The following is a 20,617-nucleotide window of genomic DNA, read 5'->3' as shown; positions in this document are numbered from 1 at the left end:
TAATAAAATTTTTTAAAGATAAAGAAAAAAAAAGATGAGGGTCAGGAATCTATGGCTTTGAGGATTGGCCTCAAAGTACTTTGATTATGTATTTATTTTTGACATCATCATTTTTTAATTTATCTATTATTATTATTATTACTATTATTTAATTTTATTTAAATCCAAGTTAGTTATATATAGTATAATAAGGGTTTCAGGAGTAGAATTTAGTGATTGATCACTTACATACAACACCCAGTGCTCATCCCAACAAGTGCCCTCCTTAATGCCCCTCGCCCATCTAGCCCATCCCCCACTCCACCCTCCCATCAACCCCCAGTTTGTTCTCTGTATTTAAGAGTCCCTCATGGTTTGCCTCCCTCTTTGTTTTCATCTTATTTTCCCCCTCTCTTCCTCTATGTTCATCAAGTACTTTAAATGGGCCTTTCAATGGGTGTCAGGAAGTTTGGTGAACATTCATAGCATCATAGTTGAGGACTGGTTGACACACTGGAGGGAGGATCTTGAAAGGAGACTTAACAAAGAGCCACTTGATGGACCAGTGATTTGACCATTAGAATCATCTCTTGTCCCCACAAGGAGGCTCCCTGCCCAGATGAACAATGCCTGTCCGAGAAAAAGGCTGTGGAATTACTCTGTAATTTGGATAGAGTGACTTTCAGCAAAAGTCATTGATTGCATCACTAATGGCATGTGCTAGTTTATAGTTCTATCTTCCCCCCGAGAATTTCCTGAAACAAAGAACAGAGTAACACTGGTTGAAGACATCCCAGTTAGCCTCCTGGGTTAGCCGCGTGTGGATGCAGACACTGTCGATGATGATTCTTTTTTCAAACAGGAAAATAACTCGACAAGGCAGAACTGCATATTACTGTGCACTAGTGGGACTCTGGAAATCACCTCATTCACATCAATCTCCTCAAGTCCCACTGATAGATGAAGACGATGACACTCAGAGAAAAACAAATGACTTCCCCACACTTTGCCTCTGAGGTGACACAGTTATGTCGCCCCTACATCAGGACTCCCCTGGTGGGTCCCTGACCTCATTATCTAGTCATCTATCCCCAGCCTCCATCCAGAGACAAGCTGCCAAATATTTATCTGGTGGAGAGCTAACCAAAAGGAAATAAAAATGCACAGTTGTGTGCATGCAGGGCCACATGCACACACACACACACACACACACACACACACACACACACACACACACCTATTAGCACACTGGTTCAAAAACATCCCAGCAGCCAAACAGAAATTCAGATGAACAGCATTTGCATTCAAATTAAAGGAACAGGGTGCTATTCTCCGCTTCCACCCTTCCCTTGCCAACTACATAGCTCATCAGTCCGTGAACATGCTGCATATTAAGGACTTTCTTTTCGCCAAAAATTGTCTGCCAGGAAAACAAAGCAATTTGCACTTTGGTGGATTGTTTTACAAAGTTATTAGGGCAACTGCAAATTCAAGCCACAAAATTATGCATAATAACCTAATAGCTAAATTCCCATCTTGATGATAATTAAACTGATTATAAATAAGCATCTGCTCTTAAGTGCATATTTAAGGAAAGCCCAGCTTTTCTTACATAATTCTGTTACTTAATCGGACCAGAAATGCACTAGGCTCTAACTAGTTCTTCCTTAGACTTTTACTGCAGGATCTAACTGTGGTTAAACTTTGTTGATCTGAAGTGCTGTGATTTTGTTTTTGTTTTTGTTTTGCATTTCGAAGCTTACTATGGCTGGTCAGGAAGTAGAGGGCAGGAACCAGGCTATTTACTTCTCTAGGGAGGCCACATAGCTAGTGGTTGGATGTGGGGCTCTAGCATCAGTCAGGCGAGGCACAAATTCTAGTTTTTGTTGTTGTTTTTAATGATGAGCCACGTGACCATGGAAAACTCACTACCTCTGCTTCTTAGTTTTCTCATTTGTGAAATGAGGCTTCTGTTGAAATTTTATATGAGGTAATATACAAGTACCTAAGTGCTGAATAAATACAAATCTTTATGCTAATGAATATCAAAAGCCATTGTAGCAAAATACCAACAACTCCATGGAGAGCAGAATTTCCCAGTTATACAGAATTTTGTACCACAGTTCTGGGTCTCTTGTTGAAATCTCTACAACCGTTTCCCACAACAGCCTGAAGCTGCTTCCTACTCTCCGGGTATAATTAACGCTCTTCCTGTAGGTGGTTATGGAATGAAGGGACTATCTTGGATGTTGATTGCTACACGTGCCTTCTTCACTGTCTGCCTTACCGTGGCGGTCATCGCCGTGGGAGCCCACGGTCCTGACGTCTTCTGCTTCTGCAGGGGCAGCTCCCAGTGCCGGTGTCCTGGTGAACCTGTGGGGCAGGCTGGGGCTCCTGGCGTCATCTAAGGCCTTCTGAACTCTGCATTACGACGTGATGTATATTGATTACATCTTTCATAGGATTTCAACATAATATAAACTATAAAAGCATATGGGAATAATATGCTGTAAGAGTATTTTTTAATAAAAACAAGCCACTTTGATTTCTTTACTGCACAGTTTAGCCAGTGCATGTGTACACACTATATTATGCACGTACACTTTCTCAGATACAATATTTCATCTCAAGATATAGGAGAGATTAAGACCTCTCCATTAGAATTATTTTTTAAGGCAGAAAAGACTATAACACCCTTAAGAAATGATCTAACCTTATCATAATCTCAGATTTCCCCACTTTCCCTCAACTTTCCTGCTTGGACCTGATGAGGGAGCATAAGGCAAAATGACAGGGGGCAAACACCCTCCCCTCTCCAAGGAGGGATTTGTGTGATGTTCCTCCTGCACTTCTGGCTGCCCAGGAACAAAAGAAAGGGAAAAACAAATGCCTAACTGATAGACATCATAGTCTTGCAGGACCTGAGTCTCCATCCCCCTCCAGAGTGATGTGGGAAACTAAGGCAGGAGGAAATGGCAGACAGAAATCTCCTAACCTGCAGCCCATTGACAAACACTTGAGGCAGACCTAGTAAAACCTTTCTCCAGGAACTCCCTACGGTCTCAGTGCTAATGCTTTGCTAGAGGGCAAACAACCCCAGCTTGACAAGAGCCAGGCCTCTGGTATCCTGTGAGTACTCTTTAGCATATGAACATCTCACTGGACTTTACCTGGACTTGACCTCACCCAGCCCCGTGGTATAAAACCAGCTCTTCCTGCCCACGTCCTGTCCCTGTGCTTCAATAAAACCACCTCTTTGCACCACAGACATCTTCAAGAATTCTTTCTTGACCATCAGCTCTGGACACCATGAACCCCACTGTCACCCCCAAAACCTCATCAGGACTATAGTAATAGCTTAAAATACCTGTTAGCACAGTTAGACCACGCATTTTAGAAAGGCCAATGTTAAAAGCAAATAGAATAATTGTCATCTCTGCAGTAAAATTACAAAAGTCATCGAGTCTGAGTCTGACACTGTGCCTGAAATCCCAACCCAGAGCTTCATTCTTTGAATTTCTAGCTCAAACTATTAAAAAAAAAAAAAAAAAAAAACTTTAGACCTCCTTAACCGGTAGCATGTGGTAATCATTCTCAGTTGTGATGTTCTTAGTAGGGACAAGTGTAAAACGGTATTCTACAACCACTAGAGCAAGTGGACAGACAATAGTGTGTAAGAGGACAGTTAAAAGGCAACTGCTTGCTAAAGTCAAAGTCTGGAATATGGGGATTTATCTGGGGGTGGAGGTAGGGGGTCCAGAATGGCACCTGCCTGGGATCTAGAATGTGTATGTGAAGCAACCTCCAGAAATGACCAGACGAGGGGTGCCTGGTGACGCAATCAGTTAAACATCCAACTCTTGATTTCGGCCCAGTCATGATCTCATGGTTCACGTGTTTGAGCCCTGCATCAGGCTCGGTGCTGACAGTACAGAGCCTGCTTGGGATTCTCTTTCTCCATCTCTTTCTCTCTTTCCCTTGGCCCCTCCTTTGCACACATATTCTCCCTCTCTCTCAATAAATGCATAAACAAATATTTTAAAAAAAAAGAAAGAAATGACCGGACTATTTAAAGGATAAAGAAAGCAGTGGTCATGGACCTACCTTGCTATCTGGCCCTCCTGTATAGTGAGTGTAATCTGTGTAGTTCAGAGGGGGAAGAAAAAGCACCCCATCCTTCTGGTAGTTTTATAATTATGAGTAGACTCCGATAGCCAGGAAGCACTAGTGTAAAGAGGGCCTCAGTTTTATTATAAGGATGATATTTTACAGCTATATATACTCTATAAAGCACAAATTTAAATAGCCACATTATGTTTTCCTTAAGAAATGTCTCAATTATCTCTTGAAATATTTAAGATTTAGAGGATTCCAATAAATCTCAGTCTTCAGAACCCAGGAAGACTTATATTTATGGAAGATTTCAGAAAGCTGTGGCTCATTAGGGCTTCACATCCTTGAGCTGCATTTTAGAAGGAAAATACATTTTCTTGATATGAAGTGTTTCAAGGTCTCTGCTTTGTCTCTCAGGCTCTGGAAAGCCCTGGCAGGTTCACTGTAGATGGATACTGTAGTCTAATTATCTTCCTCTCCTTTCCATATCCTTAGTGTCATTCCACTCACACTAGTAATGCAGGACTTGCATTCTAGAGGTCTTATTTGAGACAGAATAAGAGAATATAACTCAAGAGAAATACTGCAGCAGGCCTTAAAGACCAAAAAAGAAAGTACATTCTGTACAAACACCAAATCAGTGGTGATTTTTCATATGCATGCGTAGTTAAAGAAATATGAATACTACACTTGTCTCATTTACATAAAAGGAGAAAGCAGGTTTAAAATAAAGAAACAATTCTCATTAACTCATATGAAGCTTAGTTTGAGTTTTAGAACTACAACCCTGACTAAATGAAAATGCTAAAAGGTCACTACAACCAAAACAGGTGGGATTAAAAATAGTTTATCGAATGACATTTCTTCATCATGGGAAAATAAAACAAAATAAGACTCACAGATACAGAACATGGAGCTGGTGGGGAAAGGCACCAACGAAAGGGGTCAAGGGGGCACGAACCTTCGATACACATCACATCACATCTCAGTGACTTCTCTAGTAGAGTCAGTAATAGCATAGTGCATAATTGAAAGTTGCCAAAAATGTCTTAAAAGTTCTCATCAGAAGAAACAATTTTTTTGCAATTTTGTATGATGACAGATAATAACTAAACTTATTATAGCGATCACTTTGCAGTGTATACAAATATCCAATCATTATGTTCTGCACCTGGAGCTAATACCATGTGGTATGTCAATTATACCTCAATAAAAAAAAAAAGAAATGCCTTCAATACTCTTGTTTTTAGTAGAAAGCTTTGCCATTTCCATCATTTCCAAGTGAATCCCCAAAAGATAATCATTCATTATCCTTTGATAAGACCACAGATTCTTTTAATCTGGTTCATTTATTCAAAGATATTAAACTCTATTCCTTGATGGGCCAAGTAAGCATTTCTGGGGTATTTTGCATTCTAACTGGAGATAGACTTAACTGAAAAAGAGGGAACTGGCTAGATTTTAACTGAAAATGAGTATTGCTTCATCTCTCAAGAGCCATTTATTTTAACCGGTGAATATGAAACGTTTATCTTGAAAAGTTCCAGCTGAATCGGCTAATCTCTGCTCTGGGGAAAGATTTGTTTTCAGGATAGATGGGAAATTACCCCAGAGGAAGAGTATGTCTTTCATTTTATTTTCTACCCCAAAGCCAAAATCCTGCCTCAAACAATCACCATAGTTAAAAACCACAGTGGTCACCATGGTTTTCCCATTTAAAACTTACTGGCATTTCAAAGTTTTCATTTCTTCTTCCAGCCTCTTGATCCACCATTTTGAATAGAAATGTGGATTCGATTTAGAGATAATTGTGTCATTTTGCAGAAAACCAGAGCAATCATTTAAAACACATTCTCACTTTCCCAAGTTTAGAGCACTTCAATAGCTCCCCAGAGTTCTAAGAATAAAATCCGAATTCCTCCTTACCACAGGGGAAAGGCTCTATGTGACCTCATCCCCTCTCATTCCACCGTCACCTCCTTCATGGACTCCAGCCACACTACCTGCTTTTGTCCTTCAAACGTGGCAGACTCATTCCTTCCTTGGAGCCTTCACACTCCCCGTTCCTCTACAAACATTCTGTGGCTGGCACTTCTCACTTGGGTGGTCTTGGTTCAAATGTTACACCCTTCAGAAAGGCCTGCCCTGGGTATTTTCTACTACTTCTAAAGTACTCACCTCCCCCTAGTTACTCTGTGATTTTTTTTCCCCCTTTATGTAACTAATTAGAACTTCGATTTTGCTTATTTGTTTATTTTGTCCTGTCCATTCGTCTTTCTCAACATGAACATAATTTCCATGGGAGCAAGGCTAAGATCTGGTACTTTATTGTTGCCAGGATACTAAATGTCCTCAAATCGTTGTTGAATGAATGATGGAGAGTGTGAATGAAGAGATAAAAGAAATGTCCTAGACGGGGATGCAATCCAAAAGCCAAGCCCTACAAGCTGTATCTGTACAAACCAAACATCGGAGACAAAACACTGCCTCAAATAGCTGTTTAGATTAAATAACATGAGGGACATAAAATCCTCAGCACTGCGTGTGGCATATGTTACTCATCTGAAAGCTAATAAGCACAACTATGATTATGATAAGAATATAGTTATTAGCTGACCTCATGTGGATCCAGACAAATGAAATGTCATCTAAATTGTAAAGAAATCTAAATATCCTTCCTGCTAAAGAACAAATACTGAAGAAATTCAATACTGCAAAGGCAAGATCATGACCACCGATTCTAAAATCCCTGCTGGAACTCGAGATGAAAATAAGTTCAGCCAAACTAACTTGCAATTTTTCCTCAGGTAATCCAAACTATGGATTGTGCTTACTAAGTTCTCAAGCACAAAGCTAGTGTTGCAAAATTACTTCCGTATTGTCTTGAACTGTCTTCCCCTCTCTCGCCTCTCCTCCCCCACCCCCTCTCTCGTTCTCTTTTTCTCTGTCTTTGCTCCACTTGCCAAATTCTGCTGTTTTCTGCTTGGTTCTTGCACTTTTAACATTTAAATGTGTGTTGTTGTTAACAAACCCTTGAAATGTAGTAGTGGTAACTATGGAGGAGGTGGGCTCATGTGGTCATCCTGTATGACCTGCATTCAGGTGACCTGAAATAAGGCTTTCAGATGGCCGCTGATCCGGACAGTGTTCCATCTGTAAACCAATCTTTTGCAAAGAAACTCAATTTTAAGACACCATAAACAGAAAGTAATGGGATAACTCTTCTTTCTCAAGTAGAGGTCTGAATACGCACACAGACGTGCTCACACATACACACCAATGCACACACATGTGCACACACACATACCTGCAGATGTAAAATAATAATCACCTCCTCGCTCAAGGTCTATTCCTCTTCTCATATCACTGCCACTAAAATTATTAATCTAAATTAAGAGAAGCAATATATCAAAGCCTAGCACAACCCGTCTTCTTCAAGGCAAGATGATCTTGTTTTTCTTTACAGTTCTTAGCTTTTCAGGCTAACTGCACATTGTAGACTGTGATAGCAAGCTGGACTGTAAATAACTCACTTCCCTCTAGCTCTCCGCCTTGTATTACCTGTCCTGTGAATTACTGGCAAAGCAAAGATTCAGAAAGAAAATGAGTTTATGTATTTGAGGAGAAAAGTTAACCATGGCCCACTGTTAGTTCTTTAAGGGCTGATTATTAATTTGGAATGATCATAGCCTTAGTTTCTCTGTACTGATCCTAGAATTTGGACCATTCATATGTGGACACTGTGAACGTGTGAAAGTGGTCACATAGCAAATTTAAAAATTATGTTTAAAAATGTTAAGGGGAATGAGATACAAATGAGAATTTACTAAGTGGTACAGAGTCTTGAACGATAATGGACACTGTCACTCAATCATGAGTTCTGTGGTCTGATCGGATAGACAGCTCGGTGCTGCTGGTGGACTGACTCAGGTCTCTGGCTCTGTGGTTACAGAGCATTCTCCTCAGCTGTCTCTGTGTCACATCACCCTGACCTCCTCTTACAATAAAAATCATGACCCAGATGATATGCAAACTAGCCATCCATCTGAAGTTCCAGAAATTAAACCTAAACCTAACTGCAAACATTTCAAAGTCATTTTTGCCTTATATACAGTAACATTCACAGGTTCCAGCAGTGACGTGGTGTGTATTTGGTGGTGGGAAGAAGAGCAGCGTTATTCAGCCTGCCACATTTCCCTACCAAAGAAATGTGAGTTCAAACTGTAAAGAGGAGGCCCTTTGCCAGACAAATAAAACCTTCACAATTAATCAAATAAATCTGTCATGGCAGAGTGGCCGGTGATGAGTCCTGCCTCACAGCAACACCTGAAAATATAATAAACCTAATGCAGTTGTAAGTTCTTCTCACAAGCCTGTTATAATCCCTAGCCCTCTGATTTATCACACATTATAAAATGCCACTTTTATCATAAATGAGTGTCTGACATGCCTTATGATTTACTTTTGCAATTACAAGGTTTTCCTTACCCCTTGAGAAGAACCATGTACTATAATAGCTTCATTTATACCTATATCATTCTTATACTTAGTATTTCCAGAGCCAGTTTCAAGGATCTAAGAAAATATAATTCCTTCTATGCATGTGGTAAAGCAGAATTTGGGAAATAGACCCACTTGACATGTATTTTGGTAGACATCATGATCCTATCTGTAACTTGGAGCATTCTTTGAGAGACAGAAAAACAACCAGAGAATTGAACACAGATGTCCGTGTAGTAGACAAACGTAAGCTATGTGATGGACAATGGTGTTTCCCTCTTCTCTTGACATTACGGAAATAAATTTTTTTATTTAAAAATTTTTTAATGTTTGTTTATTTTTGAGAGGGAGAGAAAGACAGAGTGACAGACAGAGAGACACAGCATGAGCAAGGGAGGGGCAGAGAGAGAGACAGACAGACAGGCAGACCTGAAGCAGGCTCTAGGCTCTGACTGTCAGCACAGAGCCCCACATGGTGCTCAGACTCACAAACTGTGAGATCATGACCTGAGCTGAAGTCAGTGGCTCAAGTGACTGAGCCACCCAGGCACCCCACAGAAATAAATTTTTTAAAAACATTGCACAGCAGGGGCCCCTGGGTGGCTTGTCGGCTAAGCCTCCGACTTCGGCTCAGGTCAGATCTCACATTCGTGGGTTCGAACCCCGCGTCAGGCTCTGTGCTGACAGCCAGCTCAGAGCCTGGAGCCTGCTTCCAGTTCTGTGTCTCCTTCTCTCTCTGCCCCTCCCCCTCTCATGCTCTGTCTCTCTCTGTATCAAAAATAAATAAAAACATTAAAAAAAACAAAAACAAAACCAAAAAAAAAACATTGCACAGCAATGATTTAACAATAGTATGCTGTGAATTAAATAGCTTAGACAAAATAGACAAATTACTCAGAAGACACAAATTACCAAAACTGACTCAAAAAGGGGGGGGATATGAATAGACCCACAGTAAATAAAAAATTGAGTAAGAGATTTTTTTTTTAAACTTTCTATAGAGAGGAGCCCAGATGGCTTCACAGATGACTTCTACTAAATGTTTAAAGTAGAATCAATACCAACTCTTTAAACTGTACCACAACATATAAGTGGATAGGGTCCTTCTCAGCCCTGATACCAAATCCAGACAAAGACATCACAAAAAAAGAAAACTACAGACCAATATCTCTATGGATATAGGTATAGAAAGTTCTGAACAAAATAGTATCAAACCAAATCTGGTAACGTGTGAAAAAAATATTACATACAACAAACAAGTGGAACTTATCCCAATATTGTAAGATCAATTAAACATAGAAAAATCCACTAATGTAATAACACCGTATTAATAGAACAAAGCACAAAAAATATATGATCATTTCATTAGATGCAAAAAGAGCATTTGGCAAAATCCAACAGTTCTTTAAGATAAAAACAATCAACAAACTAGTAACGGAAGGGAATAGCCTCAACTTGATAAAGGGAATCTATGAAAATACCATTATAATGGTGAAAGACAGACTGCTTTCCCCCAATGTCAGAAACAAGGGAAGAAGGCCCATTTTTGTCAGTACATTCAGCATTGTATGTGAGATTATAGCCAGGCCAGGCCAATTAGGGGAAAGCAAAGAAAGGAGGGAGAGAGAGAAGGGGAGGGGAGGGGAGGGAAGGGAGAAGTAAAGGAGGTAGGAAGGAAAGAAGTGGGAGGAACGGAAGGAAAGGAAGAAGGAAGGGAAGGCAGGCATTATGATTGAAAATTAAGAAGTAAAGTTATATTTATAGATGACATGATCTTATGTATAGAAAATCCCTTGGGGGCATCTGGTTGGCTCAGTCAGTTAAGCATTCAACTCTTGATTTCAGCGCAGGTCACCATCATGAGGCCCAAGTCCAAGCCCCACATTGGACTCGGCATTGGGAGTGGAGACTGCTTGGGATTCTCTCTCTCCCTCTCTCTCAGCCCCTCCCCAGTTCACATGTGTTCTCTCTCTCTCTATGGCTGTCTCTCTCAAAATAAATAAATAAACATTAAAAAAAAAGAAAATACTTAGGAATACACAAGTAACTACTAGAACTAATAACAATAAGCAACTATCAAAAGGTCTCAATATTCAACATCAATGTTCAAAATAATTATTACTTTTATACTATCAAAGAGCAATATAAAATGAAATTAAGAAAACTATTCCATTTACAATAGCATCAAGAATAATAATATACCTAGGAATAATTTAACAAAAGTGCAAACTTATCCTGTGAAAACTCTAAAACATTGTTTAAACAATATCTAAACTGACCTGCAATTTCAATGTAATTCTTATGAAAATCCCAGTTTCTTTTTTTTATTGCAGAAATTGAAAAATTAATCAAAAAGTTCATATGGAAATGCAAGCCACCCAAAGCTGCCAAAACAATGTTGATAAAATGAACAAAGTTGAAGGACACACAAGCAATTTCAAATCTTACTCAAATGCTAGACTGTGAAGACAAAAGTAGTACTACTGTAAGGAAAGACATACAGATCAATGGAATTGAATTAGGAGTTCAGAAGTAAACACTCCCATTTATGGCCAATTGATTTTCAACAAGGGTTAAATCTTTCAACAATACAATTCAACAAGAAAGGAAGAGTCTTTTCAAAAAGTAGTGCTGTGGGGCACCTGGGTGGCTCAGTAGGTTGAGCCTCCAACTTCAGCTCAGGTCAGATCTCACATTCGTGGGTTCGGGCCCACGTCTGGCTCTGTGCTGACAACTAGCTCAAGTGCCTGGAGCCTGCTTCCGGTTCTGTGTCTCCTTCTCTCTCTGCCCCTCCCCCTCTCATGCTCTTTCTCTCTCTGTATCAAAAATAAATAAAACATTAAAAAAATAAAAAAAAAAAGTAGTGCTGTGACAGACAACTGAATATCCACATGCCAAAGAATGAAGCTGGACTCCTCCCTCACATCACACATAAAAATTAACTCAAAATGGATCAAAGACCTAGAAATGACTTTTCCTAAATGGAAAAGTTAATACAATAAAACATCAGAAACAATAGGAGTCAATCTTCATGACCTTGGACCTTCATGACCATGACCTTCAGGCTTTGGTTTCTTAAATATGATGTCAAAAACATAAGCAACAAAACAAAAAATAAACAAATTGACTTCATCAAAATTTAAAACTTTTATGCTTTATAGAACAACATAAAGTGAAAGACAACCCAGTAAATGGGAGGAAATATTTGTAAACTAGATGCCTGTTAAGGGACTTGTATAGATTATGTAAAGAACTCTTACAACTCATAACAAAAAGATAAATAATCCAGTTTAAAAATGGGCAAAGGATCTGAAAGACATTTCTCTCAAGAAGATATATAAATGGCCTAAAAGCACATGAAAATACATGAACATCATTAGCCACTGGGGAAATAGAAATCAAACCCACAATGAGATAGCTCGTTAGTCTAGGGTTTGGAGTTGCTGGTCTGGAATCCCCCATTTCCCAGCATCAGCCAAATTTATCTGTCTTGGGATGACTATAATGCCATCTTCCTAAGTGGCCAGTACTATTTATACATAACTGGAAAATGCTTTTTCTTAATGCGTCTCTAAGTACTTCAAATGCATGAGTACTTGTACAAAGAGTACAAGTACTGTTGGTTTGTCCTCTTTGAGTATGCTTTTATTCCACAAACTGCTAGAAACTAAATTCTACTTCTCACACTTTTTTTTAAGTATAAGTTAGCAGGCTCTCTTTTAACCTGAATGTCTGAAATGGCAGGAAACACGCCATTCCACTGAGCGCTAATTTGCCAAAACCCAATTGCCAATTTCTCCCCACTCTGGTCTTTCCTTATGCAGAATAGTCCCATCTCCCTGCTCTAGCCTCACCTGCTTTAGGTGAAGGGAAATCATGGAAAAACAAGTAGAACTATTCTAAAGAAGCGTGATCAACTTCAGTCCATGCATTAAGAAGCATGCACACTTGGCTTAATTGATTATTCAGGAAACTGTTAAGACAGTGAGCCGGATTTTGCGGATTCAATTTTAGCAAATGGACCTAGACACACAAAGTGTGATGGGGAGAATAGCGGAGGAACACCAGGATTTGGGTGGGGGGCCACCAGTTGGTGCACTGGACAGAAATGTTCCAGGGGACACAGTGGAGAAAAGGTTGTGGACTTTCCTTCCATGTTAGAAGTATAGGCCAAGGACTTAGCGGACTTCCTTTCCACAGTGCTGCGGGTGGGGGAGCAAGAGCCATCCAGGGTGGAAACTGAGTCAGCACCTCTCTTACATAGCCAGGGACCACACATTGCAGGAAAGACTAAATTGATTGTTAAGAACTGCAAAGGGGTTGAGGTTTTATTCTTCTTGCAAGTTAGAAAACTGAATCTTTCATAGTAGGCTATAGGCAAGTCTTCCTGAGCTGCCCTGGAAAGAAACATTACTTCAATATCGGGCAGTAAATAAATACATCCTCTGATCCCAAGGAAGACACTATGTCTATTATCCAAGGCTCTTCCCTAGACAAATGTCTTGGCTCATAGTCCCTGCAGAAATGTAAAAGATTCGTCATGGAGAATTATTTCCCAACAAATAGGATTCCAGGTTAATATTTATCCAGCACTCTGGCTCATGGACCAAATGATTTCTTCCTCAATATCAGTGGGAATCAGATAAAAACTCTGAGGTCCTCCTTTGTTTGGAGGAAGAAAACCCTAAGAGTAAGAGACAGAGGCCCAACTTAATTGCTAACTCCTAGCTTCGGAGTCTGCTCCTAACCATTCCTGATTCTCTGTTTTCTCTACTCTCCTGACTTCACACCTGACTTCCATTCCATTTTATAATGTGATAAATTTCATGATTAAACAAAAATGAAATTCAATTATAGTATTATATTATCAACCTGAATCTTTGGTTTACCCTGGCTCACCACAGCTACTCTGTACTGAATGCCTTGTACAAAGTACACTGATAATTCAGCTACTGTCCATAAATACTTGCTCCAGAAGACAATTTTTCAAGGTTCCTCATTCATAAAATAAGAAGGAAATAAAGAAGGTTCTCTATGTTCTTAACCACGATTACAAGCCCATAGTTGGGGTGGTGGTGTTATTCTCTGAAAATATTATTTTCAATTCCCTCATTTTGACAGGAAAGAACATGTATCGAATGTTTGTCAAAGGACCATAACTTTTCTCACAAGTCATTCAAAAACACACTTCTGTATAATCTTGGCTTTTGGAGAAATGTTCCATGAGTATGCCCCTGCATTAGCCCCTCTTAGTGGTTGGCTGACAGACAGTGGGACCAAATCTGTTCAATTTTTCTTATTCAGCATTTAAGACTCCAAGCATCAGTACTGACCTCAAACATGGCCCCATGTGATCAGCCAGCCAGCTGATGATATCCCATAAACCATGTGCTTTATAAAAGTTAAGGGGCTTTCTTCCTTTCTGTCAGAACTCTTCTACTTGTCTGAAAACCTTTTGCCCACATAGGAAGAAGGTTAGTGCCAGTTGTAACCATGGAATAGACCAGAGGCTGACCACTAAATGGCAAAGAATCCTCCCCCACATACAGGAAAGTAGCATGACCAGTCATAGCTCAGGCAACTAGCTTGCAGTCCACTTTCCACTGCTCAGACTACAACTTCTGCCTAATTACTTTGTCCTCATTTCTAGACCACAAAGAGATTGCCACTATTCTCCAATTGGCCACACATTTGGTTAATGTGTTCACTATGAATTCCTTTGGATGGCCCTCAAATCCTGGTAATTGGTGGTGAGGCTTTCATACTCCCTCTTTCAAAAAGCCATGCTCCTGTCATGAAAATTATGGCAAAAACTGTTGAAAACTTTGAAGAATCTACCATTTTACTCCATTTGCAAGCTAGACTGTCACTGTGTCATGGGGCTAACAGATGACAGATGAGACTAGTCTCTTGGTTCAGAGACAAAGAGTAGTTTAATTCCTTTCAGCAATAGCAGTGACCTGAGTATCAGTGTTATAGAAGAAAACATTGACTCTATCATCCAAGACTGATCAGTTTAGAAATCTCCTTGAAAAGATAGTTCAAAACAAGAGGGAATTAGTTCTGCTCAAAAAAGGCATGTAAATATGAGGGAAAAAAATCACTGAGAATAGTTTCCTGACAAAACATATTTTATTATTAATGCTAGCAAACTATTCATGTGGAACAAAACATCCAGAGAAGACATAGTTACTTAAACTTATGTCTGTGTCTCAGTAATAAGTCCATTTAAAAATACTATTTTTGTGGGACGCCTAGATGGCTCAGTTGATTATGCATCTGACTGAGACTCAGGTCATGGTCTAATGGGTTGTGGGGGTGGGGTCACACTCCACGACGGGCTCTGTGCTGACAGCTTGGAGCCTGGAGCCTGCTTTGGATTCTGTGTGTCCCTCTCTCTCTGCCCCTGCTCATGCTCACTTTCTCTCTCTCTCTCAAAAATAAACATAAAAAAAATTTTAGTATTATTTTTCAGAAAATTTTCTGTGATTCTTATAGACTGGATTTTCATTTCGAAGTTTAAATTTCCTCTGATTGCTTAAGACCTTGCTTGGCTTCAAAACTGGTAACTTTTGCTAAAGAAGATCATCAAACTTGTCAGACACAGTTCTGAGCTGTTGATTGTGACAAGGATTCAGGCCTTGAGTGCAAGTTGCAGAGTAGTTGTTAGTGAAAGCTTGGGCTGTCATTGACTTGTGTTCTTGAAGAAAAAAGTAGCCTATAGCTTGCATCTTCCCTCCTGTCTTCAAAAATGGAATCTTTCAAGTTACAGGGTCAATGGCTATCATTTAAATAGTACCTTTCTTCCCTGAGCAACTTATGTATTATTATGTACTGTCTTTGAGGTAAAGCATTGAAAATACCTGCTAAAGGATGAATCAATTATTTGGGGAAAATATCAATACTATCCACAACCATAAACTCAGTCATACGGATATTACCACCTCAGCAAGAAGAGAGCCCTAAGACAGGACAAGAAACAATTCAGGCAATTAGGACAAGTCCATAGACAAGGGACAATGTTGGTAGTTGCCACGTGTAAGGCCCTGAGGGAGTCGGAACTCAAGAAAGGACCTTTGAAAAGGATATTAGACAGACCATAAAATCAGCTGAACATGGGTGAAACAAAGACACAGATTATTTAAATTCTTTTCTGATGAAGGCCTTATGTATAAGTGGGAAAAATAACAAAATCACACTGAGGATTGAGTCACAGTTCTAAGGCCCCTACATTTGTTATTTTATCTAATCCACAACACGCCTCTGCCTCCATCTAGTAAATCTTACAAAGCCGCTGAAGAAAGCAATATTATTAGCCCGATTTTAAGGGAAAGCCGCTATTTGGAGAAACTTAAAGTTATGGAGATCACACAAGTGGTCAATTATTGAACCAGGATTCTAACCCAACTAGTCTCAGTGCAGAGCCCAGCCTCCTGGCAGTTGGGTAATATGTGAATAAATCAATATACTTCACAGAGTTTTAGTAAGGTCTCAAAACTGAACAACAGGCCAAGGTATTTATAAGAGTTTGGGGCCTGGGCTGTAGGTTTCTAGCTTTTCTGATAAGGCGAGGCATTGACTGGGAAGTGGCTGACTTGATGGCGTCGGAATTTTCAACAGGAAGGCAGGGGTCCTGACATTTGTTGAGGGACAAGCTGCTAATCTAGATACGCACACTATTTTTCTTGGACCAGATGTTTATCTTTCAAGATGAAGTATTTCCTGAAGCAAGAAACTAGGTTAGTCTTGCTTATTCTCTGTGTTCTTTAATATAAAAGGACAGGTGGGTCCTCCTCCAGTAACACTTAACACAGAGTCAGTAATAGTTGTGGTCGCACTTCTCTTTGCTTGTATCTAAAATAAAATAGGTTTGAAAGTAGGGATTACGAAGAGTCTCCATGAAAACTCAGGATAGTTGTCTTAGGCTTTAAGAATTAAAATTCCCAAGGAGTACAGCCGTTTACACTAACCTAAGCCTTTCAAAATCACATTCCTGAGCCCATTCCTGCATGGTTGTTAACACAAATCACACAACATACCCATGCTTGGTGCTAACAGCTGTGCCTCTGCTGCCGATGCTGAATGATTTGCACATCCACAAGAGGAGTGTGCTTTAAGCCGCTGAGAATAGAGAGAAAATAACAACAAACAGATTCTGAGGTCTCTGTGCAAACTAATACAGACTAAATGTGAACTTTTGTTTGAACCAAAGTTGGGTTTGATTTTCTGTTCTTGCTTTTTCTGAGTATGGGATCTGGAAAATGTAACTTCTCCAGATTCCTATTTCCTCATTGGTATGATAAGGATAATAGTAACGTTATCCATGTCACTGGGCTATGTAAGAACAAGTAAGATGATGTGTATAAAACTCAGCTTTGTCCACAGTACAAACCCAAATAATCCTGAGATTACTGAATAACAGCATTAGGATCATTGCTGTTATTACTGTTCCATTACTGTTATTATTATTATTATTATTATTATTATTATTATTCATTTGGAGACTGACAAAGAGGAGACAGAAAAGACGCACATGTGGTAAAAGGGTTAAAGTTAGGAACCTGGTGCTATTCTCACAAAATTCATCATAATGCACATTCCTTATTCTAACAGGTGCCGCACTCCTTCAGCCTGTAATTTTGAAACTGCTTATGCAACACTGCACTAGTATTGTACACTTCAGGGTCTTTGCCTCCATATAGTTAAATGTAGTATGTATCTACTTTAAAATTTACATTAAATAATAAAATTCAGTAAGCCAAGAATTTTTAAAAGACTTGCTAGACTCCCATTATTCCTTGGGCAACCAACATTTTAAGCTCATTATTATAAGCCTTGATCCACTTGTAGTATGATCAGTGCGGTTCAAAATTCTAGCCTGCAGCAAAATTCTTTCTTCTGGGAAGCTGGAGTTGATTGAAGTTAATGGGAGTGGAGTATGAGTGAATGATGTTGGTCTTTGGTCTCAGATAAGATTCCTTCTATTTCTTCTTCATCCAAGGGAGCTTCTCCCTGCTTTCATCTGAAGGCAGTGCTGAATACTGATGAGACAAGGCTCCATCGAACCTCAGTGATTAATGTGTGGACAAGTCACTTGGATTTTGAACACAGAGTTTGCATTTGCATGGGGTTAGTTAATCTGTCAAAACCAATAACAACTTTCTTTCCGCAGACAGAAGAAGCCAGGTCCTGAGCCATGTGGCCTCCTGGGATGTGACTTGAGTATTTTTAGTAGTAATTCAGTTCCTTTTTATGAAGAGTGTGCTTTGAAGTTGCTGGCAAAGAGAAAAAGGACAGAACTGAATATCATTGGAGAATTACAGGAACCAAGAATAAACGGAGCTATCACCACATCCTGAGAGATGAATATGGGCTGGCTTTGTCTTATCTTTTACTTCCCTTCTGTATACACAGAGAGACATATATACACACTCTAGCTGATACTGTGGATTTTTTTGTCCCTGCTTAATGGAAATTTTCTACACAATCCATATTTTTTTACAGAGAAAACACAGTTATAGGGCTCTAAATAAGACTTTGCTGCTGAAAACAACCAAGTGACAGAAACACAGAAAAATTAAACTGCATTTGTTTCCTGCAAGTCAGGTGAGTAGGTAGATGTATTGATGTTTGGGAGATGGGTGGGATGAACAGAGAGGGGGGAATAAATGGACAAGTACACATCTCTCAAAAGCAAGATTGTCCTTTCTCTTGTCCCCTGGTTCCCTGAAGTAATGCAGGACCCCACTGAGTGCCACACACATACCCCCAGAACACTGAGGAAGACAGCTTCCGGTCATGGCCCATTAGCACTCAGGTGTGCTCTACCACCAGACCAGGACATTCTCAACCCAGGGGCCCTTTAGATGGATCTTTATATTTATATCATGTAGCTTGTTGTGGACTCATGAGTTTTTGTTTTGCTTTTAATTCACATTGAACAAGGAATGTCCCCTCTCTTCTCCCTGGGGGGAATCAGATAAATCTTTATAAATGAAGACAGTCCATCACTATAAAATTGGTTTCTTCTGTAGCCTCGGCAACTGAAATGGTGGCCCTTCCACCCTGGGCTTGCAGGCGTATTAGTGATGCGTAAGGTGATTAGTTCCGGGACCAACAGTGTCACCTGCAGACTTGTCAGAAGTGGAAATTCTCACCCCAACTCCCTACATCAGAGGCTATGGAAATGGGCTCAGCAAGCTAGGCCCTCCAGGGGATTCTGCCACATGCTAATGTTGAGAACCCTGGCCTGAGGATGACTCTGACAATCAAAATGGAGGGGATGGTTTGGTAGGGAAGAAGGACACACATGTTAAGACAGTGTGACCCATCAACAAGAAAAAAGTGGTACACAGACTAATGAAACTATATAACACCTGAAAGCTGGTTAAATTGTTGGCTCAATAATACTAAGAACCCATCTCCTTTGCATTTCTTCTCTCTGCTCCTCCCCTTCATCTTGTCCTTCACCTTGAGGCAATAAAAAACAATAGCTTGTGGTCAAGAGATGCAGATAACTTAAATTTGGGGAGTAAGAACAGAGGGAACAATAATGCTAACAGTTGTCTCTAGCTATTGAGACTATGAACTAGTGGGAACTTTTCAGTTTCCTCTATTCATAATTCTGTGTCTTCAAATTGATCCCCAAGAATATGTATCACATTTGTACTTACTGAAACCTGGAAAAGAAGGCAGTCAAGGAGGAAGAGGCACAGGAAGGAAAAAGAAGAAAAGGAAAGAAGAAAGGAAGGAAAGAAGGAAGGAAGGAAGGAAGGAAGGAAGGAAGGAAGGAAGGAAGGAAGGAAGGAAGGAAGAAAGGAAGGAAGGAAAGGGAAAGGAGGAAGGCAAGGAGGGTATGAAGAAGAAACAGGATGAAAACAAATCCTTCGTTTTGGTCTTTTTTCTTCCAGACTTCTCGTTACTGCAAGCACAGCTCCCCTGGCCGTCACCCAGCCTCTAGAAAATGGTCATCACGGCAGATACGAGGTGCCAACCATCCGCGCACCTGAGTTAAAACAGACTGGCCATATTGGCATGTCACATTCATTTGGGCTCTCTTGACTTTCACTCAAGGGGTCTGGTTTTTATTTGAAAACCAAATAAGCACAAACAGCTTTCAATAATGGAAAACAGTCTGCAAAAAATTTAATTACATTTAATAAACAATGATGGTTTCCTATTCGTAGCAATATTATTTTCACAGTTTTCTTTCTTCTGCTTTGAGATAAAAACAAGATTAGCTTCTAGATAGTTTTCATGTAGACTTCCTAAACTCAATATTTATGTCTTTGTAATGTATCAATTATCCTGCAGGATTCCTCTATAGATAATAGAAAACATGCAGAGGGGAAAAATGTTACACTGTATTCCATACAAAAAAGCATAGCCTTTTCATTAACTTGTGATTTTGTTCTTTTCCCCCCAAAAATCACTACAATGTATTTTTCATAACAGAACCATATACTGGTGACAGTCCTTTATTAAAGTACAACTATGTGAGTTCATATTTCAAGGCACTTTCTAGAAACACTCTTTTTTTAAGGAGCCAACAGTCTCATTTATACTAGATTACAAACTTTTCTGATTAAATGTGTACTTGACTTACAAGTCAGTTCCTATTCAATGGCCACACATAAATCTTTCTATAACTTTTATCTTTACTAAATGATCAAAAAATTGTTGGTCTTAAGAAGAACAACTTTGCTCAGAGGTGGAAACATAATTCACATTCTGAATATTTCCCAGTGTTCAGACCTAGGAACCTTTGCTTCTCATTGTCCTGCACAGTAATGTTCTGCACTAACGGCTAGCAGTCCAGGGGTGTGAGATGTGCACTGTCCAAGCAGAAGAACACTTAGGAAACACTCCAAACCCTTTCCTACCTTGGAGATCCTCCAGATAACTTTATGCTGTAAACATTTTATTTAAATCAGGGATTTACAAACCTGATTGACTATGGAAACGTTTTTATACACAGTAGCTATTCATATCTTGAAAAAATACCATTCTACGGGTCATGTTTGTA

The sequence above is a fragment of the Suricata suricatta genome, chromosome 2 (genome assembly GCF_006229205.1).
Source record: "Suricata suricatta isolate VVHF042 chromosome 2, meerkat_22Aug2017_6uvM2_HiC, whole genome shotgun sequence".
In the NCBI taxonomy this organism is placed as follows: domain Eukaryota; kingdom Metazoa; phylum Chordata; class Mammalia; order Carnivora; family Herpestidae; genus Suricata; species Suricata suricatta.
This window is presented reverse-complemented; position numbering follows the sequence as displayed.